Raw genomic sequence first — 26,433 nt, 5'->3', positions numbered from 1 at the left:
GAGAGAGGAGAGAGCCCCCTCCTTCCCAGCCCAGCTCCGTGGCTGCGGTGGCAGGAGAGAGAGGGCACACCCATTGTATTAGAAAGGTAAGACTACTGATATTAAAATATGAGTTGTGTGCTTTTATTTGTAGAACAAAAAATGTTAATTATTATTAAGTTTTTTTTATATAGTGCTTTTATCCAAATCACTTTACAGTTGTTAGCTAACAGTACGAACCTTTGGAAAGATCATTAAGTGGTCCGCTGAGACCCTCAGCAATTTTCAAGTGGTCCGTGAAAAAAAAAGTTTGAGAACCACTGACTTATGGGATACAGTTATAAAGATATCTGGTCAATGAAATCAGAATATTAAACACACACTTTATGTACAAACGTGAATGAATGTAATTTCATACTGTAAATGAACTGGCCAAACTTTGCTTTCACTTACCCTGGATTTACACTGGGGTAACTATTGACATCAGTGAAGTTGTGGCAGACTCACATCAGTATGAGAGAATTTGGCCATTCCTCTTTTGCTGTCTTAAAATAAGCAAAAGATCTACTATACTCATATATTAACAGCGTAGTGAACTAGTCAGTGTGCTTTTAAGTTCTTCATTAGTACTCCCACTGGTGGACAATAGGCAACATTTTTTTGGATGAAGTGTGACTTCCTGCATGACAAAGATTGGAGGTGTACAGTTCACCATGGAAGTCTATTTAATATTTGAGGATTATTTCCTTATACAATAAAACCAGACCTGTTTATCCTAAAACATTCCAAATTTTGTGAATATTTTTACTTATTTTAAAATTATTCCCCCCCCTCCCCCGACTGGTAATAGGTTCTGTCTGAGTGAAACGTGGTTTCAACATTTTCCATGTTTCTGTGGTGCTCCACCAATTGCTTTGTCAAAATGAATTAGCGGTACAAAATTGTCCAAACCAAAATCTCAACAGTGTTCAAGTGAAATGTCTCAAACACTTCAAATAATGTTGTATAGTTTTTACTAGTTGTATGTCTAAGTCACTTCGTGAAATCAAGTATCAGATTTGTGTTGGGAGATGGTCTGCATTGCTATAACTGGTTAAGAAATTAAAACCTAATCAGAGGAAAAATTTTTTGAAGTTGATTTTGTTTCAGAGTGTTTGAAATGGACCATTATTCATTTTATTTTTTAAAAAATGAAGCTTTTTAACCATTTTATAACATTTAATAACATTTTCATTTAAGTTTTTAATGACTAAAATGACAGTTTTTAGTAAATGAAAAACTTCAGTAATGTTTCTTTAAAAAAGGATGAACCAGCTCTACAGGTAACTAAGAACCATATTCTGGATCTAGATAATGTTTTCATAGTTCTGGAAAGCTGCCTGGTGATGGGATGCTAAATGAGGAGGGCTCTGAGTTACTACAGAGAATTCTTTCCCAGGTGTCTGACTGGTGGGTCATGCCCACATGCTCAGGGTCTAACTGATCACCATATTTGGGGTCAGGAAGGAGTTTTCCTTTAGGTCAGATTGGTAGAGACCCTGGGGGGTTCGCCTTCCTCTGCAGCATGGGGCACAGGTCAGTGGCAGATTTAAACTAGAGGTTTCAGAGTAACAGCCGTGTTAGTCTGTATTCGCAAACCTGGATTTGTGCTGGAAATGGCCCAACTTGATTATCATACACATTGTAAGGAGAGTGATCACTTTAGATAAGCTATTACCAGCAGGAGAGTGGGGTGGGGGGAGGTATTTTTTCATGCTTTGTGTGTATAAAAAGATCTTCTACACTTTCCACAGTATGCATCCGATGAAGTGAGCTGTAGCTCACGAAAGCTTATGCTCAAATAAACAGATTTAAACTAGAGTAAATGGTGGATTCTCTGTAACTTGACATCTTTAAACCATGATTTGAGGACTTCTGTAACTCAGCCAGAGGTTAGGGGTCTATTTCGGGGTGGGGTGGGGGTGTTAGGTTCTGTGGCCTGCAATGCGCAGGAGGTCGACTAGATGCTCATGATGGTCCCTTCTGACCTTAAAGTCTGAGTCTACAAAAGCGCTTAAATCAATGTCTATTCAGGCCACCCCTTAAGCAGTTTTATCACCTCCTTAAATGTTGTGCTGAATAGAGATACTTCTCTGAATTGGCAGCCAAGTGAGTGAATTGATCAACCTTTTAGTTGCAGAGTGCTTGATTTAAAATTATGAAATGAAGTAATCCTGTGTGTGATTTCTTAATTCCCCCACCCCCATATCTCAAAACTGTGATATAATCAAGCACTGATTTATAATAGCTGTGCAGGACAGGCACAGAACTAAAATAAGGGCAGTATAGATAGGGACAAAAATAATCTGCCAGAGATACGCACTAAGCCTTTCACAGCACCTGCTTCCAGTGTGTTGTGCCTGGTTTGTGATGCTACTCTAATTTCTTCTATCTTCATGAATATTATTACATTAATTTTCCATAACATGTATATGAAAAGATGAAGCAAACTATGAATAATAAATTAGCTGGTGATGCTAGGATGTGGATTAGAAGCATTTCAAAGGCTTCAGTAAATAAAAACAAAAAACTTATTCTTTTTCACTCCACATATTCCCAAAGATTTTGACTTCTTAGAGGCTTAGTTTAATAAATACCTTGGACAAGTAAATGTGTAGCTACTCCCTAATGAAAATTAGGTGATGCTGGGTCCTGTCTTGTTCCCATTGAAGTTGATGGAAATATCTGAGCTGACTTCTGTGAGATGAGGCTCAAGCCCACTCTTCCTTCAGGTTACAGGAAAAAAATACTCTGCAATATTTTCTGATGGCTACAGTTAGCTCTTGGGTAGAATTTAGAGGTGATATTGTGGAGTAAAGGCTTGATCATGCATCATTTATGTCAAAGGGATTCTTATAATTAACTTCATTGGGATCAGGGCCACAGGCTCTGATTCAGGAAAGCATTCCTATTCAGGAATGGCACTTGGAATTCAGTGAGACTTAAGAAAATGCTTAAGGAAGTTAGGTGCGTAAATACCTGTAAATATCTCGCCCATGTTTAACTGCTTCCTGAATATGGATGGATGTAAGCATCACTTTTAACTGTAGGCATAGGCTCACTCCCTGAAAAATGAAATGTTGGGTTTTGTGGAAGAAAAAGCTTCATTGGTAAGATTGCTTTTATTAAATTTTATATTTGCTGTTTCCCCCCCTAAGTTACGTTAGTAGTATTTTTTCATTTTTAATAAATTGACCTTTACTCCCAGAGTAAAGCTGAATGGCCATTTATCACTCTTTACATATCATTTAACTCTGAAATACTGTGAAAGACTTCTGGGAAGCAAGACTAAATTAAATGTTTGTTAGATGAAATACAGCAAGTTAATATACATTTTTTTGATGAAAGAGGAAAAATGTCTGCCAATAATATTCTGCATTAGACTATACTAGAAAAGCACTTGCAGACAGAATAGTGTACTAAAACACAGTAGTAAACTCGATCACTGGTAACAGAAAACATAATTGTTGCAACATTGTGAAGAACTATCTATTGTTAACATATCCCTGCTCTTTACTGGGGAGAACTGGAACAGCTCAACTGAATCTATGCAATGGGGAAGCAGTGCATCCTAGTACAGTGACTCTCAGCCTTTCCAGACTACTCTACCCCTTTCAGGAGTCCAATTTGTCTTGTGTGCCACCAAGTTTCATCTCACTTAAAAACTACTTGATTACAAAATCAGACATAAAAACACAGAAGGGTCACAGCACACTATTACTGAAAAATTGATTCTTTCCTCATTTTTACCATATAACAATAAAATAAATTAATTGGAATAGAAAGATTGTACTTACACTTCAGTGTATAGTATATAGAACAGTATAAACAAGTCATTGTCTGTATGAAGCTTTAGCTGCTTTAGCTGTACTGACTTCACTAGTGCTTTTTATGTAGCCTGTTGTAAAACCAGGCAAATATCTAGATGATGTACTCCCTGGAAGACCTCTGCATACCCCCAGGGGCACAACATGTACCCCTGATTGAGAACCACTGTCATAGTGCATAGAACACTAGCCTGGGATTTGGGACATCCGCATTCTAACCCTGGCTCTGTAACTGGCCTGTCGCATGACCTTGGAAAATCACTTATCCATGTCTTGGTTTCCTCATCTGTAAAATGGGGCTAATGTAAAGTGCTTTGAGATCTGCATATATATATGACACTGTTTTTCATCTACAGATGAAAAAATATATAAATATATAAATAAACTGTTGAAGGAGACTTTCACTTACCTCAAGTTGTAGGTTTGTTACTAAGTAGAAGGATTTGAGGTTTATCAAAGTAACACGGACATTTGAATGGCCATTGTGTGCAGTGTAGTGACAACTGTGAAGTCCTATGTGGCTGTGGAAGTGTTTCAATATATATTATGAGTACTGTTTTTGTGTCTGAGGAACAATGGTCTTGTTTCAAGTAAAGTACTGGACTTAGACAATCTGGGTTCAATTCTCATCTCTGTCACAGATTTCTTGATTGATATTGATGCAACTTACTACATACCTCTGTGCTTCAGTTCACCACCTGTAAAATGGGGATAATACATCCTGACCTCATGGGGGGGCAGGAATGATTTCATCCTCACATGGTTGGCACACAGATATGATGATGATGATGCAGGGATGGAGGGATATTTAAATATCTAGATAGTCAGTACTGCAAAATTTTTCTAGCATGTAATATTCCCAAGGCATTCCAGTTTCATAGCAAACTTTAAGTCTTGACCTTTTACTATTAAATTAATGGGATCTCTCTCACGGGTAGATCTTCATCAAAGCATCTGGGGATTTAGCTGTATGACGCCCATTAATGTTAATGGGAACTGTGTGGCTAAATCCCTGTGCAGAATGTGAACTCTTTAGTGTTATTGCTTCTGTATCTTTATCTACTTTGAATTCCTCTGTGAATGATGACAGGGAGAGAAGCTGTAATGTACAAGACCTACAGAACAGGCCCATCTGTGAAAACCAGATGGCATCTGTACCATTTTCCCAATTATTTGGTTATTTTCCCTTCCATTTCCTCTAAATTGTCTAGGGAAAATTTGCAAGATGAAATGAGCAAGTACAATGGAGGTTCTGATCTTTACTGACAGAATGGTATTTTGTGTTTTCTTACCAGCATGGGCTACTCTTTCGTAGCTAACATCCTTAAATGGATAAAACACTCGCTCCTGTTCGCCAACATATGTTATTATGTATTGCACATCACATTTACATTATATACATTATATTATATGTGAAAGTTAGCACAAAGCTATGCTAAGTTGTATTATATTCATTGTTGCTCTCTTTTGTCAAGATATATATAACCCACAACAGTCTGCAAAGCTAAACATAGAGTTTGGCACTAGCAATATAAACCCTGTCAAAATCAAGATACATAAGTGTTCTACCCTGGTACAATGTACAGAGTGTCTTCATGACCCACCTGATTTGGGAAGCTGTGTTCAAAACTGAGAGATAAGGGGTACACTATGGTACAAGAAAAACCAGGTAAAAATCTGATTGGTGAAATATAATCTTAGGTGATCTACAGAATGTTCTTGTAAACTGGTATACTATAAATATAGCTAGTTTTTGGGACGTATTTTGGGGACTGCACCTTCTGTGTAAGGAGAACTGAACAGTGCTGCAAGAAACTGCTTCCTGGAAGGATTGGTATCGCACTAAGGCTTTGTCTACACTATGCAGCTTTACGAGGTGTGGCTGTGCTGTTACCGCCGTGCCAGTGAAAGGCGCACAGTGTAGCCGCTGTTTGTCGGCAGGAGAGCGCTCTGCTGCTGACAAAAATCTTCCATCCCCAACGAGCTGCAGTAGCTTTGTCGACAGAACAGGGTTCCTGCCAACAAAGTGCTGTTCACACCCGTGCTTTTCCTCGACAAAACTTTTGTCTTTCAGGATTGCGTGTGGTTTTTTTAATGCTTTTGAATGTCAAAAGTTTTGTCGTTCACTTGCCAGTGTAGACAAAGCCTTACACTCTTTACTGTATTGATTTTTTTTTTTTTATCAGTAGGTTGGCTATATTTGGTTATTTGGTCTCCTAACTCAGGATCCAAACTTGGGGGTCTTTGGTGCTATTACGAAGAGCAGATGATGTTCACACTAAAGCAAAGTCCGCAGGCTGCATTCTTGACGCTTTGGTTTTAGTACTGTAATTAATGGTTCAGGAGAAACGCAAACACTGAACTCAGGTTCCGGCAGGCATGGTAAGTAGAGAAAATTAGTTCACAACTATTTTTGGTCCCAAGCTGTTAAATTTCATCATAAAGCCATTGTAATCATCATCATACAGGTATCCTATCCTGCCCTAGATCCTCCAGTCCTTTTTCATGAGAGAAGCCCTTGCTCGCATTAACATTGTTGATGATTTCAGTGTGACTATGTTGTTAGTAAAGGTTAAAGGAGCAGGTCCCATGTAATATAATTTAAGCCAGGTCTGATAAGGAAATAAATATTGTGTCTATAGTATGACTGATGACAGGGCTATTGTTGTTGGTGTTTAACCTCACCATCTGGCCTTGGTTGGCAGTGTTTTTTATAATCTCTACCACACATTCTCAGTACACACACAATTATGCTTCCATTCAGTTGTACTTATTCGTGTCCATATGAATGTGTCTCTTTCATCTGTACAGATGTAAACCATATAGATGAAGAGAGAAATCAAGTCTTGTGCTCCAAAATAAAAGGAAAGAATCTTCTGGGGGAGAAAATCTGCAGGACTAAGCAACTAAACACAGTGCACGTGAGTTGCTTGCTGCTGCAAGGCTGGTAGGGAGCTCACATGTTGTTGGGGCATTTAATGGTCAGTCTACATATCTTGTTTTAAATTTCTTGGTTATGGAGTGTTGAATTTTATTGTAGATTATGGAAAAGATAGAATTAGATAAAAACAAGTTAGAACTACTATATACCAAAGTATGTGGGCTAAGCAGGTTGGTTGTGTCCCTTTTAAACTAAATCACTAGCCTTGTAATTCCTTTAGAAATTCTCATGTTGAAGCACTTTTTCAGTTATTCACTTACTATAAAAACTACTTGCCTTGATGATAATTTTCACTTGCTGCCCTCTACACCACTTGTTACATTTACTTAGATTTCAACTGGTGCCATAAGCTGTTAGCCTAAGCGTCACACTGTGAGTAGCACAATTTCTTTCCTTGCTTTCAAGGAAAGAGAGTCTGTCTTTCATTCTGTTCTGTACAAGACGAGCCTACAGCAAATATCACTCGAGCATTTTTAGTATGCAGTTTCCAAAATCTGGAATGCTAGTCTAATATCTTTACTAAGTACACATTTTCATTACAGATTCTTGGATTTTGGTAATTATAACTATAAAAGAGTTACACTTTAGAACCAATATTGCTTCAAATGTCTACTTTAGCCATTAGTTGATAGACTCTTGCTAATGAGGCTAAGTCATTATCCTGGAAGGTGAGATGATTTATGTTTCTGATCATGCCGTAGGTCTAGTCATACTGTTTCCAGCTATTGTCGAGGATCACATTTGCAAAAATGTGATTTGAGAGAGAGAGCTATAGTAGAAGGCAGGAGCATACAGCTTCATTTAGGTTGCATTAAGTTATCAGAACCTCTGATTATTGCTACAGAATATATCTCCTTCCATTTGGAGTTTGCTCTTCACAGCTTCAATTTAATACAAAATTAGAACATAGATTTTTGGCTTTCTTTGGAAGGCTTAAGTTTTGACTGACAGATAAACAGAGCAGTTCTTGCATTTTGTTACTAGGTTTATGGTTCCTGTTTCCTCAGATAACTGATGGTTGAGATTTTTCTTATGAAATCCTAAATTCTGAAATTAATGGATCACAATTTACCTGTAATGCAGAGATAAATGTATCATGTCAAATTTCTAATGTGTAAATTGTATACATCATTATTATCCAAAAATGGGTACTCATGCGACCGAAGCTATTTGCAAGTGCAGTCTAGGAGACCCAGTGAAAATCATGAGCTTCAGCAAATGAGTGAGTAGGACATGGTCTACCACTCCGTCTCATGATGTCTGATCTTGCACCACTGAAGTCAATGGGAGTTTTTCCATTGATTTCAGTGGGTGCAGGATCAACTCCATATTGAATAGTGCATGGAAAATAGAATGGAGAACAACATTCCAAAAATGAATGGGATGTACATTATTCAGCAGAGCACCTGAGAAGACTAGCACTGCTTCTTCATATACCTGTTGTTCAAGCATGAATAGAATAGTTGAAGCAACTAAGATCCATGCTGTAGGTACTATTATAATTGTGATGAGGAAGAGCGCAAATTATTGTTTTTCAACTTACAGGACCCGTTGTAAGTAGTTTAAAAATGGCTAAGTGTCCTCTCACTGTGAAGAAGCAAAAATTTGTCCTTTTGAGACTTACTGAGTAGTATGCACAAAAAAAAGGAGTACTTGTGGCACCTTAGAGACGAATAAATTTATTTGAGCATAAGCTTTTGTGAGCTACAGCTCACTTCATCGGATGCATGCAGTGGAAAATACAGTCGGGAGATTTTATATACACAGAGAACATGAAACTATGGGTGTTATCATACCCACTGTAACAAGAGTGATCAGGTAAGGTGAGCTATTACCAGCAGAATATGGAAATAATAAGGAAATGGCCCACCTTGATTATCACTACAAAAGGTTCCCCTCCTCCCCCCCACTTTCCTGCTGGTAATAGCTCACCTTACCTGATCACTCTTGTTACAGTGTGTATGGTAACACCCATTGTTTCATGTTCTCTGTGTATATAAAATCTCCCCACTGTATTTTCCACTGCATGCATCCGATGAAGTGAGCTGTAGGTCACGAAAGCTTATGCTCAAATAAATTGATTAGCCTCTAAGGTGCCACAAGTCCTCCTTTTTGTTTTGCGGATACAGACTAACACGGCTGCTACTCTGAAAACTGAGTAGTATGACTCAGTTACAACACAGCATTTCAGCTAAAGTTGCACTGATGTTTACAGATGTTTTTGTGAAACTAGATATCCTTTCAAACAGTATAACAAAGTGCTTGCAGTTGCTCTTTCTGGGAAATAAACACAATATTAAGCAAAGAAAATTAATGTCACTCAGAACATTTTAATTTTAAATAATAGAATTCCCCCAGCCCCTTTGGCTCTTGGTAACCCCAATTTGTTTTCTCTACTGTTATAGCCTTTAGCTCAGTTGTACACCACTGTCTATTGACTGTGTTTCAGCGAGAAGGAAAGTGAAAATGCTTTTCATCACATGGTCTGACAAATTGATTTCCTCTACAGAGTACTATTGGATCTCCATGCTTAAAAGAAACACCAGAATAAGCTTTGATGTCCTGTTAATGTCCCAGATCTATTTCTGTTTGCTGTTCCTGAAATGGAATTGATATTGAAATGCAATATCTATTTTGCTGTCTAAACACTGTCTTTGAAGACAAGAAGTTTTTAGATGCAAGGTGGTGGGAGAGTCAGATACATTATTTCATTGACTTCACCCTCATCTAGCTTTTTCCCCAAAAGTGGGGTCTATGTTAGTTGCTTACATGCCACTTTTCTTTAATTTGTTGAAGTACTGTAAGTTCTGTGGTTTCTATTTTTTTTAAAGCTAGAACTAGGGATGTTGATTAATCGCTGTTAACTCACACGATTAACTAAAAAAAATTAATCGTGATTAATCACAGTTTTAATCACATTTTTAAACAATAGAATACCAATTGAAATTAATTAAATATTTTTGGATGTTTTTCTACATTTTCAGATGTAATTGAAATCTATATAACACAAAATACAAAGTGTACACTGCTCACTTTATATTTTTATTTCAAATATTTGCACTGTGAAAATGGTAAACAAAAGAAACAGTATTTTTTAATTCACCTCATACAAGTACTGTAGTGCAATCTCTTTATCATGAAAGTTCAACTTACAAATATAGATTTTTTTTTGTTACATAACTACACAAAAACAAAACAATGCAAAACTTTAGAGCCTACAAGTCCACTCAGTCTTACTTCTCTTTCAGCCAATTGTAAGACAAACAAGTTTGTTTACATTTACGGGAGATAATGCTGCCCACTTCTTATTTACAATGTCACCAGAAAGTGAGAACAGGCGTTTGCATGGCACTTTTGTAGCCAGCATTGAAAGGTATTTACGTGCCAGATATGCTAACCCTTGGTATTCTCCTTCAGGCTTCAGCCACCATTCCAGAGGAGATGCTTTCATGCTGATGACGTTCATTAAAAAAATAATGCGTTAATTAAATTTGTGACTGAACTCCTTGGGGGAGAATTGTATGTCTCTTGTTCTATTTTACCTGCATTCTGCCATATATTTCATGTTATAGCCGTCTCGGATGATGACCCAGCACTTTCACTGCTGGTTTGACAAAATGCAAAGAAGGTACCAGTGTGAGATTTCTAAAGATAGCTACAGCACTCGACCCAAGGTTTAAGAATCTGAAGTGCCTTCCAAAATCTGAGAGGGATGAGGTGTGGAGCATGCTTTCAGAAGTCTTAAAAGAGCAACAGTATGATGTGGAAACTACAGAACCCAAACCACCAAAAAAGAAAATCAACCTTTTGCTGGTGGCATCTGACTCAGATAATGAAAATGAACCTGCATCAGTCTGCACTGCTTTGGATTGTTATTGAGCAGAACCCGTCGTCAGTCTGGACGTATGTCCCTTGGAATGGTGGTTGAAGCATGAAGGGACACATGAATTTTTAGCAAATCTGGCCCCTAAATATTTTGCAACACCGGCTACAACAGTGCCATGAGAATGCCTGTTCTCACTTTCAGGTGACATTGTAAATAAGACGTGGGCAGCATTATCTCCTGAAAATTTAAACAAACTTGTTTGTCTGAGCAATTGGCTGCACAAGAAGTAGGACTGAGTGGATTTTCAGGCCCTAAAATTTTACATCGTTTTGTTTTTTAATGCAGATTTTTTTTTACATAATTCTACATTTGTAAGTTCAACATTCATGATAGAGAGATTGCACTACAGTACTTGTATTAGGTGAATTGAAAAATACTATTTCTTTTGGTTATTTACAGTGCAGATACTTGTAATCAAAAATAAAGTGAGCACTGTACACTTTGTATTCTGTGTTGTAATTGAAATCAATATATTTTAAAATGTAGAAAACATCCAAAAATAGTTAAATAAATGGTATTCTGTTATTGTTTAACAATTCAATTAATCATGCAATTAATCGCGATTAATACTTTTAATCACTTGACAGCCCTAGCTAGAAAACATGGAATATAAATTATTTTACATATTTAAAGCACTACACATCTTTCACACAACTCTTTTTTTAAAGCAGTTGTGAGGAAATCTGAAAACTGACTTGTACACCTATTTATTTAGCTATAAAACATATTAAGACGATTAGGTTAGTACCTTACAAAAATGGTCAAGGATGAGTAGAGTTGTGGATCTTTATGCACAAGTCAAATCTTCCAAGAAACTTTGTGACAAATGTCACTAGTAACGAAGCAAATAGCTTAGTCTCATAAGTATTAACCAAGCCATGATCATTACTTTCCTTTTCAAGGGTAGTGTTTTAAATATATAAAAAATATTGCTATAGTAATGGGTTACTGTGGATAACTAATCATCCATCCATCCATCCATCCATCCATCCATAGATTGCTGTTTGCCTGTATGATATATAACCCCAATTTAAGAGCATCTAATTGCACTAAACAGATATAACTTTTACATTTTGTTCTCCAATATTTAAGTACAAATGACTTCCATATTAGGAATCTGTGACTATGAGCTGACAGAACTTGTGCCAGATATCTCTAGAAATTCCTCAACACATGAGACTCACAGGACCTCTCTGGCTGCTAGAAATAACAGAGAGGTGGATTTTCAGCACTGGCTTCTCATCTGCTAGTTCCTGTACATGCAGCCTTTTCCTTTTTAATTGCATGAAGCTCTAAGTCTGAATTGCATGGCAATGGCAAAAAAGACTTGCTTGTAATCTTTTGGATAACCAGCCTTGTTAAGACTTAACAGGAAACAATCAAGCCTGCTGGGGATTGCGGACCATCTGCCAGTCCATACCAGTAAGGCAGCAACATTTATCAGCCTGAATAAATGTTATGAATTTCTAAAAACTGCTTGAAGTTCAGTAAAGCTACAAGGAGAATGATTCATTTTAATAACCAATGGCAGGTGATCACGCAGATGGATCAAAAACAAGTGGCATGCAATCAATAGTGGTCTTGTTCATACCTTTCATTTTTTGAAGGGATTAAACCAGTATAGCCTAACATCAGTGATGCATAAAATTCTTGTTCCAAGTGAAGAAAATGGATAAAATAGCCAAAATTAAAGTAGGAAGTTTATTGCGATATTGATTTCTTAAGTATAGATACATATGAGTATTGCCATGGGTATATATTAAGAATATTCAAATTGTCTGATACCTGATCTGAAATAGAGTTTCACTACAAACTGATCACTGTGACTTTATATCCTGCAACTTTCTCACACCTGAAGGAGTTTTCCTTTAGCTCATATAGTACAAGCATATAGATTTGGTGTTGGAGAGTCTAGGTTCAAACCTCAGGAAATGCAGTATCTGTATGAGACTAACAATTATTACCTTTAGCATCTAGACACCATCTTTACAAAGCACAATAGTTAGGTGAGTTAATGGACTGAACCAATACCAGAGATCTAATTTAATGCCTAATCCTGCCATCATTGTATGACTGAAACTCTGACAGAAGCAAGTAGTTCTGTATGTAGAACAGCATTTTCCCCAGGAATTGAAATTAGTGGGGGGTGTTCAAATTTAAATGGTGGGGGGTGGGGGTCAGGACTGATGGGGGTGAGACTGTGAGGGTGAAGGTGGGCTGTATGGCACCATAGTAAAAACTGAAAAATGCTTCTTCCAGTACTTTGTCAATGGATAGCTCTCTGATTGATCCAAATGTAGCTTCTATTGCTGGACAAAGATCTACTACTGTTGTAGCAGATGCCTGGATGGCATTGCTTAATGACCCAAGTGGTTTCAACAGTAGACTTACAAGAGAGAGAATGGCAAGAGTCTTCTCTGAACGTAGTAGCAAAAGTAATCCACCAGCCTCACTACTTAGATCCATCCCATCTTGGTAAATACTTTCCAAAGCCAGTAATAATGGCTGGAGGTATTTTAAGACATCAGCCAAGGATCACTCATGAGAAAGCCAGAGGGTTTTCCCAGGTTGGACTAATTTGAACTTCAGTCCCAGTGTATCTTCTATATTTTCCAAGATATTCAGACTTTTTGCACTCTTGCTGAAAAAAGAATATAAGGAAGACATGAAATTTATAGCTTTTACAATGTCTTTTGAAGAGTCTGCAGCTCGTACTAGCGCTAGTTGGAGTAGATGGCCTCTGCAGTGTGTACAGGAGAGACTAGGGTTACGCTTTCCTCTGAGCAGAGCTTGTGCTCCACCATGTCTTCCAGAGAAGTTTGCAGTTCCATCAAATGCACAAGCAGCCATCTGTTAGAGATCCAATTGACAAGCATTTAACTCTTCTAAGATGTGGGTTGTCACAGATGCAACCAATCTGTCTTCTATAACTTGAAGATCTAGAAATGCATGTACTGGCCTACCTCTGACATCAAGATAACATACACAATGACTTAATACTTGATGACCATTTGCATTGGTGCATTCATCAGCCCTGTATGCAACTGTTTTGAATGTGGTGAGAGAGTTCTTCACTTTTTCAACTGTTGAGTCTTTCACTGTTGTACCACATGCGTCTATCCATCAGTTGAGTTTCTTGCAGAAAGAAAGCGAGCTGGTCTTGTTCGGAACCAGTGTTCAACTTCAAGATGAACAAGTGACAATGCACCTAACATTGGCCTCCAGTTTGTAGTGTGTGGTATCTCTTGTCTATATAGAAAGTATGATGCCACAGCCATGCTTGTTCACATGAACTGTGTTGTGTAACAGCCTCATTAACACTCACCGGTGTTGTCCTTGGTCAGTGGAGACTCAGAGTTCAGAGGTGCTTTCACATGAGTTCACCTCCCAGGTTGGGGGCAAGAAGGCGCCTTGCTCATTCCTCCAGCTGCTCACTGTTCGCTCTGGCCACTGTTGTTCATTGTGCCACTGTTCACTCCATCACTCTGTTGCCAATGGCCCTGCACCGTCACCTTCTGCTGCCACCTGCCACTGTGACCTCTACGACTTGGTCTCTTGAGGTTCCAGCCAGCTCTCAGTGATTTCAGCTGAGCTCTCAGTGGGGGAACCTCATTGCTAGAGCAGACTGGGCCATCTCTTCCACAGAAACACTGTCCCACAGCAGGTCTAAGCACTTAGACCTGATTATCAGTGATTTCAGCTGTAGTGGTCACTTAACACAACAAAAGACTATCTATGGAGCCTAATCAGCTCTGTCTTTAAACAGTGGAGAGGGGCAGGTCAAATAGTACTTGTGACTCAAGCAAACCGTCAAGCAAAACACCTGTCCTCACCCTCTCTCTTGATGCCCTCAATCAGCAGAGAGAAAGTACAGTTCTACTGCCCTTTACTCACACAATAAGAACAACAACATTTCTTTATTCCTCCCCCCCTCCCTCCGCATTCAAGTGATTTGTAACCCAATCCCAGCCAAAATCTATCACTTGGGCAACACAGCTCTATTTGCAGGATACCTAGGTAGATTAGGTGTGAATGTAAATACAGTCTGGTCCTGAAGCCTTTCCCCCTAGCTCATGACTAGCTGTCAGGGAGAGCTCATTTAGACTTTGCTTACAAATCATAATTTCAGGTTTCAGAGTAGCAGCTGTGTTAGTCTGTACCTGTAAAAAGAACAGGAGTACTTATGGCACCTTAGAGAATAACAAATTTATTAGAGTATAAGCTTTCATGGGCTACAGCCCACTTCATTGGATACATAGAATGGAACATATATATACAGATAAGTTGGAAGTTACCATACAGCAATGCCCCTCTGCCATGTACATTGGCCAAACCGGACAGTCTCTACGCAAAAGAATAAATGGACACAAATCTGACATCAGGAATCATAACATTCAAAAACCAGTAGGAGAACACTTCAACCTCTCTGGCCACTCAGTAAAAGATTTAAGGGTGGCAATTTTGCAACAGAAAAGCTCCAGAAACAGACTCCAAGGAGAAACTGCTGAGCTTGAATTAATATGCAAACTAGATACCATTAACTTGGGTTATAATAGAGACTGGGAGTGACTGGGTCATTACACATTTTGAATCTATTTCCTTAAGTTAAGTATCCGCACACTTTCTTGTCAACTATCTAAATGGGCCATTTCGATTATCACTACAAAAGTTTTTTTCTCCTGCTGATAATAGCTCATCTTAACTAATTAGCCTCTCACAGTTTGTATGGTAACTTCCAACTTATCTGAATCTATATCTATATATCTTACTATATGTTCCATTCTATGCATCCAATGAAGTGGGCTGTAGCCCACGAAAGCTTATACTCTAATAAATTTGTTAGTCTCTAAGGTGCCACAAGTACTCCTGTTTTTTTTGCAAATCATAATTTGAAATTATTAGGTTGGCCAACAGAACAACAGAGGCTTGAGCCATATTTTCCAGTCATCCTGATTTTGGATGGAATAGTTCTGGGTGCTTCTGTCTACTGGCCAGCGGAAATTGAAGGGATTCATTTATTTATTGTCCAGAGTTTTTGCTTTCCACTTTATGGGACTGTAGGTCTGTGGACTTGGAAGCTTCTTGTTGTATTTCTTTCTGGCTTTCTCACTCTTTGCTCAGGGAAGAGGCAGTGTAGATACCACTATTCTCTATTCTCTATTCGACCTCAGTGATGGTTCACTGACAAACTAGATGAAGCTTGTAGGAAGAAGACAATATCTGTGGCACCAATTCCCTTTTGGAGGTATATGCCATTGCAATAAAGGAAACAAAAGAGAACTTTCTTCTCCTTCTGCTATCTTGGCTAGCAGAGAATTTCCAAAGTGAACTGGCTAATCAACCCAGAATGCATAATCCAAAGATCAGAAAAAGGTATGACTTGTGCAAAGCACTCACATCCTTTGCAGAGAATACATGAATATAACATGTATTTGTTAGGACCAAAAACTGTGACAGAACAGATTGGTGTTTGACCTTGGTCTGCTGGTGTTTGGCCCCATTTCTTCTTCTTTCGTATGGTGATAGTAGAACAGTAAAAGCAACGGCATGACTACTGTTGGATTTTAAGATCTCTTGTCCAGCCCAGAGCAGAGGAGATAGTCACTTGAATGGCTGCAACACCTCCAGAATGAGCATATATTGGGCAATTCTTGTGATACATCTGACAGTTTGTACCATGGTGATTCCCTCACTTTTCTACTATGGAGTAAGTATGTGCATCTTCCACACTGCAGGTACAGTTTAGAGCTGTCCATATGCGTTATGGGGTGGAGAAGCCCAGCACTTGTACCGTTGGGTCATCGATTAGATTTCTGTTTAGGTATGTTGGCAGCTGCCCAGGCTTCAGAAAATCTTCTGCAAACATCTTTATCTTTCACAAGGAGGACTGCGGCATGAGACCAGAGGGTTTTCTTGATTTTTAGTTGATGGCAAGGGGTTTTTTCTAGGTCACGGTGGAGTGGTAGTGTGGTATTTGCCATGATGTTTATGTACTCCCTGTCACAGTGTCTCATCGGACATTTGATGGCACAATGTTAGCCAATCTGTTAGTCACAGAAGTGGCATTGATGTTAGGGTGCCGCTGATTATGCAAAGAGAAGTGTTAATTTAGGTGTCCACTAAAATGGTGTGCGGGCTCCTGCTCCAAACTGGGGAACAGAATTTCACTGTGTAATGGACCAGGGCTAGGATAGATATTTGGAGTGTGCCAGCGTTGCTTCCACAAGGTGTTCCTACAAGCTTCTGTATGATGTTGACCCTGGCCTTTGCTTTCCTTTTGGCTTGTTCAAGGTGCTGATGGAAACTGAGTGTGTGGTCCAGGGATATCCCCAGGTATCAGATTATGATTGTGCATCAATGGTGACCCATAGAAATGGATGTTTAATGTCTTCTTGGTCTGGGTATTATTCAAATGGAAAGCGGAGTCCACTGTTTTCGAGACATTTGGCTTTAACTGTTATGCCTTGAAATAGGTTTCCAGTGATTTTTAGGTCCTGTCCTAGAACCTTTTCTGAGGCTTCAAATGAGGAAACCCTAGTAGCCAACACAATGTCATCCACATACATGAACTTGCAGGAGGATGTTGGTGGAATATCACTGATATAAAGGTTGAAAAGTGCTGGAGCTGGAATGAACCTTTGCAGGAATCCATTTTTCAGTCTTCGTGGGCCAGCAAAGACTGACTTTGGCCCCATCATATTTGTTGAAGCTCAAGAAGACTTGTGAAATATTTGAGACAGCACTTTCAAAACAGATCTGTGCCTTTCCCAGATAGTGAATGCCAGCAAAGAACTCTGTTCATGTCTAACAAAAATAATCAATGAGTCCTTCAGAGAATTGGACCTACCAATCATCTTGAAAGGCACAATAGACCACCTGGTCCTCAATACTTATATGTGATGCAAAAGTTTTTGTCAGCTATAAGCCTGTCTCCAAACTCCCATTCCTAAGCAAAATCATTGAGAAAGTAGTGGCAGTCAAGTTCCAACAACATTATGAAATCTGCTAATACCTTGGATGCTTTGCAATCTGGCTTCAGATTAGACTTGGCACAGACAATGCCAGTTTCAATAACAGCTGACCATTGCCTTGTGGCAATGGATGGAGTGCATATTTCAATGCTTATCCTACTCTTTCCTAAAGTCTTCACAGCTTTTTGACAAAGTCCAGCCACATAGTATTACTGACAAGCCTACATAATGTAGTTGGATCATTCAAGTAACATTACCATGGTGCAAATCATTCTTTTCCAACAGAACCCAAAGGGTGGTGATGAGCAATGGTTCCTCTTATATCTTTGCAGGACTCTGTTGATGATGACATTTTTTGTCTCACTTCTTGGAAAGGTCATGATACATCACAGCTCTGTCACATATATAAATGACAGATGAATATTGAACTTCCTACAAATTAAACCAATGACATCACTGAGATATCCCAAAGCCTCCAAGAGATCAGTCCCTGGAAGAAGATCAGCTGCTCAGCCTGCCCCTAGGCAAGACAAAAGTGATGCTAGTTGGAAGTGGAGATGTTCTTGAAGAACGAGCCAGGACACTGATTTCCTTTCCCACTGAAGATGTGTGCCCTCCTGTAACAAAGTGACAAGATTATCTTGCTTCCCCATCCTATTAGCAGGTGTTAAAGTGCCCGAGATAGCTTTGGTTTGGAGTCTGTGTGAGTGGAGACTCCACCATCTCATTAGTCCATATGGTACAAAGTCTTGAAGTTCTGTTAGACCTTGGATGACCAGGTAGTGAAACGTCTTTGTCCATTTTAGCTAACCAGAGACTTGACCCGTTTCCTCTCAGAAGAGGATCTGGCTGCAGTGATCTACATGCTTGTTGTTTGCAGACTAGATTACTGTAATTTTCCATGTATAGGACTTAGCATGAAATTAATGCAGAGACAACCTGCCTTTTCAGTGGGATGGGCTGTCATGAGCACATCACCCCATGCTCCAATCTCTCCATTGGCTCCTAGTTTGCTTCTATTGTCAGTTCAAGACCTTGCTCCTGATCTCCAAATCCATCATTGGTTCAGGGCCCAGTGACCTCATCTCCATCCATAACCTGCCAGGAAAGCTGCTATTCTCCGAAGATGTACTTACAAACCAGGGTAAACAAGGGTTGTTCTCAGTTTATGGGGCTCAGCTATTACACTGTACAGAAACTGAGTTGTATCCTTTTAAAGAGTTTGTAAGTCCTCTAGTGGAGCTCAGTGTGTGTGTGCGTGTGGTTTTTTTTTTAAGAACCTTGCCAGGGCAGCTGTGTGTATGTGTAGCAAGGCCTTACATTTTTATATTTATATAAAATATAGTTAGTAAACATGGTTCTTTGGACCTCACTGTATCAATCTGGTTTTTTTATATTACACTTTGTGTACAATGTGAGAGACACAACAGCTATTAAATCAACCACAAGAGGAAATTAGACTGTTAGTCCAAATTTTGACAGCTTTTAGTACACGTGCAAAACCCTGTCATGGCTGGAATGAGGACACTTCACCCAAACAGTTTCCTACAACCTGGGAAGAAAGAACAACAGAATACTCCATGAAGTCCACTATGGATCTTGCAATGCATATCTAATTACACATGGAAAATTACATTAAAAGAACATGTCAGTCCTGGACATTGAATGAGGCATGGGCCTTGTGGGGAAAAAAAAGTGATCATGTAATTAGACTGTATTAAGATCGCACAGGTAGCCATAAACCTGGCACTTCCTAACTTAGGAGTGACTAAGTTTTTTTTAATGTAACTTTTTGTATGTAACTTCCTAGGTTTATTTAAAGAAAAAAATAAAAACAAATTCTGTGTTGTGCAGTTGTGACCCCTTCCCTACACCATTGTGAATCATCAGCAATATTTGACACCTGCACCTTTAACACTGTAGCAGAGACTTCTTCTTGAGCAACAGAACTAACAAAGACAACTGTTTGGCTGTTTTCCTAGAGCGAGGAATGAGTTGTTGGGTCCAGATGCTGGATCTGGTAGGGAGAACCCCAGAGAAGCCCAGCCTGACCTGGGTTTCTCTGTCCCGCACCTCTAGAATTGAGAGAGCTCCTGACCCATGTGCTGCCACCAGAGATGGGGACTGGCTACTGGAACCACATCCTGGGTCCAAGGGATGGTTGGGGGCACCCAACCCATTTCTCTCTCTACCCAGGAACTGGGGGGAGTTGTGCCTCTGTGTGTGGGTGTATGGGCCACTGGGGCCATGTGCTGGGTACATAATTTACATAGTGTGGGAGTTCTTTCCTCACTCCCCGAGAACAGCTGCTTTGGCAGCTCCCTGGTATTCCCAGTACAGAACATGGTGGTGGTGGTGCTGATGGTTTGGCTGCAGTGTGAGTCCAACCTCAGAATGATCTGTGACTCTGGCAGGCTGCCAGAGTTTTCTGGAGGAACACAAGTGAGAGGAGAGAAATGGCAATTTTTAACACTTTTTAAATCTCACCCAAATCTAAATAAAATTTCATAGGGCAAAGAAAAGGTGCTTGTCTAGTCTGATGGTGTTCCCTTTGTCAAATATCAAAGATCTGCTGCCAACAAAGGAGGAGTGAATGCTTCTCCAAAAAGTTGTCACAAGAATCCTTTATAATGGAAAGTGAGGTACCTTAAATATAGGGTTCACTATCAGCTCCCCCTGTAATATCCCTGTGCAGTACTTAGACTGTGTTAATAGAGGTTATAGAAAATCCTCAGAAGCGCAGGTTATAAGACCTGAGCTGAATGGCATTAAACACAGTGGTGCGCTGTGCAAGGGGACATGTGGCATACTTGGCATAATCCCACTTAGGGACATAGCAGTTAGAAGACAATATTGCTGAGAAGGTTTTTGTTTAAATCTTTTACTACACTAAAGAATGCTCTGCTTAGCAGCAACAAGATCTAGCAAGGTTTTCAGGCAGAAAAATGTGGACATTAAACTAATAACTACAGCAGTTAGCAGTGTGTGTTGATACACAACTCATCAGTCTCCTGAAATGCTTGCAGTGCTGTGAGAAGGCAGTGAAATTGAGTTGTGTGGTAGCAGAATTTTTTTTTCACCCAAGAAGATTCAAAGCTGCTATTTTCTCTGAAATGTCCATAAACAGAAATTCTCTCCTTATCCTGGAGGGTCTACAATACAACTGACTGATGCTGTTATCACTTCTCTTCCTTTTGCTTTACAGCTATTTCTTGACAGTATTTTTTGTTATGGGATATACATTTACGATTGAGTTAGTGTATTTACTTATTAATGGTGTTTGCGTTCATTTAAATTGTGCTTCTGTTTATTGAGAATAAAATTTGTTTTATTGTTACCATTTTTCATTAATTAATGCTGGCACGTTTTATTAATTAGCTGTTGTATTTTAACTCCTTGTTGCCATCATTAACTTGTTGCCATTTTTAATTAGTGAAATGCTCAATCTATTGACTTGAATTTGTGTTGTACTGACGTTGTACAAGCATTACTACCTGTCTTGCCACTGACCTGTACCTGTTTGCTCTGATCTCTTAAGGTGCACCTTTTGCTCTTGTCCTTAGATATATGTAGACTTAAATGTGAGTTGAAGGCACTGAGTCTGTAGCAGGATTATTATCCAGTTGAAACTAACCGAGTTTAGAAAACTTTGTGAGTACATGAATATCTAGCTATAGCCAGAAACTTGCATTTGAAGAGAACAGCTTTGTTTAGATCAGGGGTGGGAAAACCTTTTGGCCTGAGGGCCACATCTGGGTGGGAAAATTGAATGTGGGGCTGGGGCAGGGGGTTGGGGTGCGGGAGGGATTGCAGGGTGTGGCAGGGGGTGTGGTGCACAGGATGGGGCTCAGGGCAGGGGGTTGGAGTGCAGGACCGGGTGTGGAGTGAGGGGGGGCGCAAGGCAGGGGGATCAGGGCAGGGGGTTGGAGAGCAGGAGGGGTGCAGGGTGAGGCAGGGAGCTAAGGGCAGGGGATTGGGGGCTCAGGGCACGGGGTTGGGGGCTTAGGGCAGGAGTGGTTTGGGGTGTAGCGGGGGCTCAGGGCAGGGGGTTGGGGTGTGGGGTGAGGCAGGGGGCTCAGGGCAGGGGGTTGGGGGCTCAGGGCAGGGGTTTGGGGTGCAGGAGGGGTTCAGGGTGCAGGCTTTGGCCCGGCACCACTTACCTGGAGCAGCTCCGGGGTGGCAGTGGTGCACACCGGGGCCAGGGCAGGCTCCCTGCCTGCTCTGGTCCCGTGCCGTTCTGGCACCACGTCCCTGTGGCACCTGGGTGGGGGCAGAGGGCTCTGCGCTCTGCCCTCGCCTGCAGGTACCTCCCCCGAAGCTCCCATTGGCCGCGGTTCCCTGTTTCTGGCCAACGGGAGCTGTGAGGGGTGGTGCCTGCAGGCGAAGGCAGCACATGGAGCCCTCTGCCCCCCTCATTCCCCAGGGGCCACAGGGACGTGATGCCTGCTGCTTCCAGGAGTGGCGCGGAGCCCGCGGTGCCACTGGGGTGGCAGTTCCATGGGCTGAATACAAAGCCCTGATGGGCCGGATGCGGCCCATGGGCCGCAGTTTGCCCACCCCTGGTTTAGATGGTGTTGGTCATAGTTAGCTTCATGACCAATATTTCTGGTGATATCAACACTCTGGACTAGATTATCAGAAGTGACAAGTGATTCTGACTGCCTCAATTTTTGGGTGTCCAATTTGAGATCCTAAAAGGAAACAGATTTTTTTTTCCAGAGGATTGGTGCTTAGTTCTTTCTGAAAATCAGGCTCCTTTAAGGTTTCTGAAGTGGTGCACACAAAACATCCAAACATCCAAAATCACAAGTAGAGCTAGGGGATTTTTTTTTTTTTGAGTAGTTTATTCACTGAAAAATGTAGTTTCAGTCAACAGGGCCAGCCATAGGTGTTTTTGTTGCCCAGAATGGAAAACATTTGTGGTGCCCCCTCCGGATAGCCAAGGAAAAATAACCACCCAATTTGTGCCCTCCACCCCCACCCAATGCTGATCCTTATAACTTTTCTTTTATCCCATTAGTTAGGGCACTCACTTGGGGTGCGGGAAGGCCCAATGACTGTTTACTGTCATCATGAATATGAAGTGCTATTATGAATGAAAATGAAGAGTCACTGGGTCACAAATAGAGTAAGAATAATTCTGTAGCCTCGTGGTTCAAGCTCTCCTGTAGGCTGTGGAAAACTCATGTCCTACTCCAGTAATTTAATTGTTTATAAAAGATGGGACAGCTTCAAAATGAGAAAAGGAGAAAGGCCCCTCCCCCTGAATATTCCATAGCCCAGTGGCTGGGCATACTCCTGTAATGTGGGAATCCCAAGTTAAAACCCCTTCTCCATGTTGTGGGAGATGGGAAGGAATTGAACTTGAGTATCCCATATTCTAGGAGTGTGCCCTAACCACTGAGCTAAAAGTTATAAGGACAGCAGTTCCATCTCCTCCTCCAGCTGTTTTGAGAATCTAATCATCCTTTGCATTTGTTAAAATATCTGAAATGAAAACAAAATATTTTGAGTCACATAAAATGAAACCTTTTGTTTAAACCAACTCTAAATGTTTTGTGACTTTTCAACTCTCAGAACATTTTGAAAAAAAAAATCATTTTTGGTTTGACCTGAAATGAAATTTTGTCTGATTTTGTGAAATTGCCAGCAAATAAAAAAAAATTCATTAGTTATTCAGTTGTAATCATAAGTCACTTTTGAAACCTTGGCTTCCCACTCTTTACATTCAAATTTGAGAATGCTTATACCTGAGCCAGCCTCATGATCTAATTTGTTACATAATATTTTGTGGGATATTTCTGGACAAGTTTCTCATCATGTATCTTGGCAAAAATTATAAATGTTCTGGACTGAGCAATTTTAATTTACTTGATCAGTATCTGGGGAATCCCCAATTTGCTTTTGGTAGTGTACTACCCCAGCTACCGCAGGCATTCATTCAGACAATGATTTCTTCAGAAAGGTGGCTGTGCTGCGTCATGTTACTAGCTGCCAAACTAATATCTCATTCAGGCACCCAGCCCTGATGCTATGTGGCAAAGCAGAATATACTGTTTAAAGGGGGTTGTATGCTTGTGGAAAATGTGTAATTCTCAATGCATGTGGTACCTAGTGAACAAAAGTTACAGTCGTGGCAGATTCATTAGAAAACTCAGTAAATGAAATCTCTAGCCTAAAACTTTTTCCTTTTTTTGTGTTAGTTTATATCTTCAGTTACATCACAAGCATTGGAATGTTGGCTAATGGGAGCTACTAGGAAGTATTTGGGAAGTCACTGCATTTTCCTCTTAGATTGACCTGTGCCATGCTTACAAATCTGTCAATAATGACTAAGCAGGTGGTGCCTTGAGTGCTGCCTAGTATATGCAATATGATCATTTCATTGTTGCTTTGTCCTCCCCTCCTTCCATTTCACTTCCCTCCCACACACCATTTTTTTGCTGTCTCTCCATCTGTTGATTCTTGTCATACACTCCACTGAAGGCAGGGCATTTTTTTATTACATAGTTATACAGTGCCCAATCTCTGAGTGGAGTTTCTACTTCAGTACAAACAATAATAATATTGTATCGTCAGACAGCTGCAAATGCCCTTCTCATTTATGGCTAAATGCTCTCTTGTGAAAAAAACCAAATAAGGGCAAAGAGTCCTTCCCTACAAAACGAATTTCATGGTGTTGCTGCTGCATTCTCTTTTCTTGGTGAGGTTTTTGGTTGTGCAGAGGGGGTGAGGGGGTGACCTAGGTATTCTGACAATAGCAAATTTCATCTCCATAGGTACGAGGTATCTATGTTGAAAGGTAGCACCAGTGCACTGTTTCCTGAATGTCCCTCTCCTTTGAGAGCATGGCTTACGCAGGAGCTGTGCTCCCATTTTTTCTCCTGGCAAACTGGTCTCTTTATGATCTTCCACCAATAGAGATCATGTAAAAAGAAAAGGAGTACTTGTGGCACCTTAGAGACTAACCGGTTTATCTGAGTGTAAGCTTTCGTGAGCTATAGCTCACTTCATCGGATGCATACTGTGGAAACTGCAGAAAACATTATATACACAGAGACCATGAAACAATACCTCCTCCCACCCCACTCTCCTGCTGGTAATAGCTTATCTAAAGTGATCACTCTCCTTACAATATGTATGATAATCAAGTTGGGCCATTTCCAGCACAAATCCAGGTTTTCTCACCCTCCCCCCCCCCCCCCCCCCAACTCACTCTCCTGCTGGTAATAGCCCATCCAAAGTGACCACTCTCCTTACAATGTGTATCATACACATTGTAAGGAGAGCGATCACTTTAGATAAGCTATTACCAGCAGGAGAGTGGGGTGGGAGGAGGTATTGTTTCATGGTCTCTGTGTATATAATGTCTTCTGCAGTTTCCACAGTATGCATCCGATGAAGTGAGCTGTAGCTCATGAAGGCTTATGCTCAAATAAATTGGTTAGTCTCTAAGGTGCCACAAGTACTCCTTTTCTTTTTGCGAATACAGACTAACACGGTTGTTACTCTGAAACCAGATATCATGTAGTGGGCAGTAATACCACTGGGAATTTACAGGCAAAAGATTGACTGGCTTGGAGAGGAGCTGAGGCATAGACTGGATATTCTCTGGTTTCTCTCTATATATTGGCTCTATCTCTTCGCACTACTTTAAATCCCCCTGTGTGTTTTATGAAGAGGAGCTTCACAAGCCCATGGGAACAGAGAGGCATGCTACTTAGCTGCTCCTTCCCCTTTTGTGCACAAATGCCACAGTCTGACATTTATGAGTGTGCTTCTTGCAAGGGTGTTGCGAGGATAAATGCATTAGAGACTGTGAGGCACTCAGATATTACCATGATGGGGCCCATATAAGTATCTATAATAGATAATATTTCCACTTGAATTTTGGCCACTGTGTATATAAACACCTAATGGAGAAGTTGGAGAAATACCTGTTGACTTGCAGTGCTAGGATAACCAGTTTGGAAAGACAAGATAAATGGGAATCACCTAGAGACAGCATATTTGGATTGGGTGTCAGAAGTTTTTGGACCACTGGATTTTAAATGTTCTGTTGTATTTGGGTAAGGTGCACATCCTGAAAGCAAAATCTTGACAGCAGTGCAATGGTCACAATAAACAAGCTTCACATTTCTTTTTATGCAGATTATTTAGCAGCAATCCAAAGTAGGAAAGAGAAGTACTACAGAACTGAATGTAGAGTACCATTTGTTATATCCTGCTACTGTATATGTCTAAATTTAGTTGCCATATGATGGATTCTCATTGTCCATATGGAAGTGGAATCCTATGTGGATTTCTGGGAGGAAAAAATTTTGAGGCAGCTTTAGAAGAGGGTGAGATGGAATAGGACTTTGGGGCCTCCACTATATCAACATAAATATGGTTTTATTCACATGTATTTCAACATGTGACATAAGATCAACATTTTCCAACTTGGGAGGTTAATGTTTTGCTTCCTACAGTAAAGCCAGCTTAAGGCACTTAAAGTAAAACTGGACTTCTTCAAGAGTGCTGAACATGCACAAATTACACAGAAGGCAACAGGAGCTGAAGATGTTCAGCACCTTTGCACATCAGATCAGTTTTATGTAGATACCTAAATTTGAATTTAGGAGCCTAACTTCCTCCAATGTTTGATAATTTTGATCATGTGTGTATGTGTATTTATATGCATATGCCTATTTAAAAACTTTTTGTGGTTTTTATAATGCCCATTGCAAACATGGGTTTCTGTTATTTGAATCTCCCTCTTTACATGCTTAATTTTGCTTTAAGCAAATA

General features: G+C 40.1%; 1 protein-coding gene across 10 annotated transcripts in view; it reads left to right on the top strand.

Annotated features, from left to right (window-relative positions):
• Window positions 1-26,433, top strand: part of RGS7 (regulator of G protein signaling 7) — a 421,085-nt gene that overhangs the window by 15,970 nt on the left and 378,682 nt on the right. The window contains exon 1 of one of the 10 annotated variants that reach the window (XM_075126941.1): window positions 6,747-6,766. The exons of the other annotated variants lie outside the window; for them this stretch is intronic. The gene's annotated coding sequence lies outside the window, so the exon portion shown is untranslated. Of the gene's footprint in view, window positions 1-6,746; window positions 6,767-26,433 lie in introns of those variants that run through there. 10 annotated transcript variants of the gene reach the window in all.

The sequence above is a fragment of the Caretta caretta genome, chromosome 3, assembly GCF_965140235.1.
Source record: "Caretta caretta isolate rCarCar2 chromosome 3, rCarCar1.hap1, whole genome shotgun sequence".
Taxonomy (NCBI): Eukaryota; Metazoa; Chordata; order Testudines; family Cheloniidae; genus Caretta; species Caretta caretta.
The sequence above is the reverse complement of the archived record's forward strand: the minus strand, read 5'-3'. Positions and strand labels throughout refer to the sequence as shown.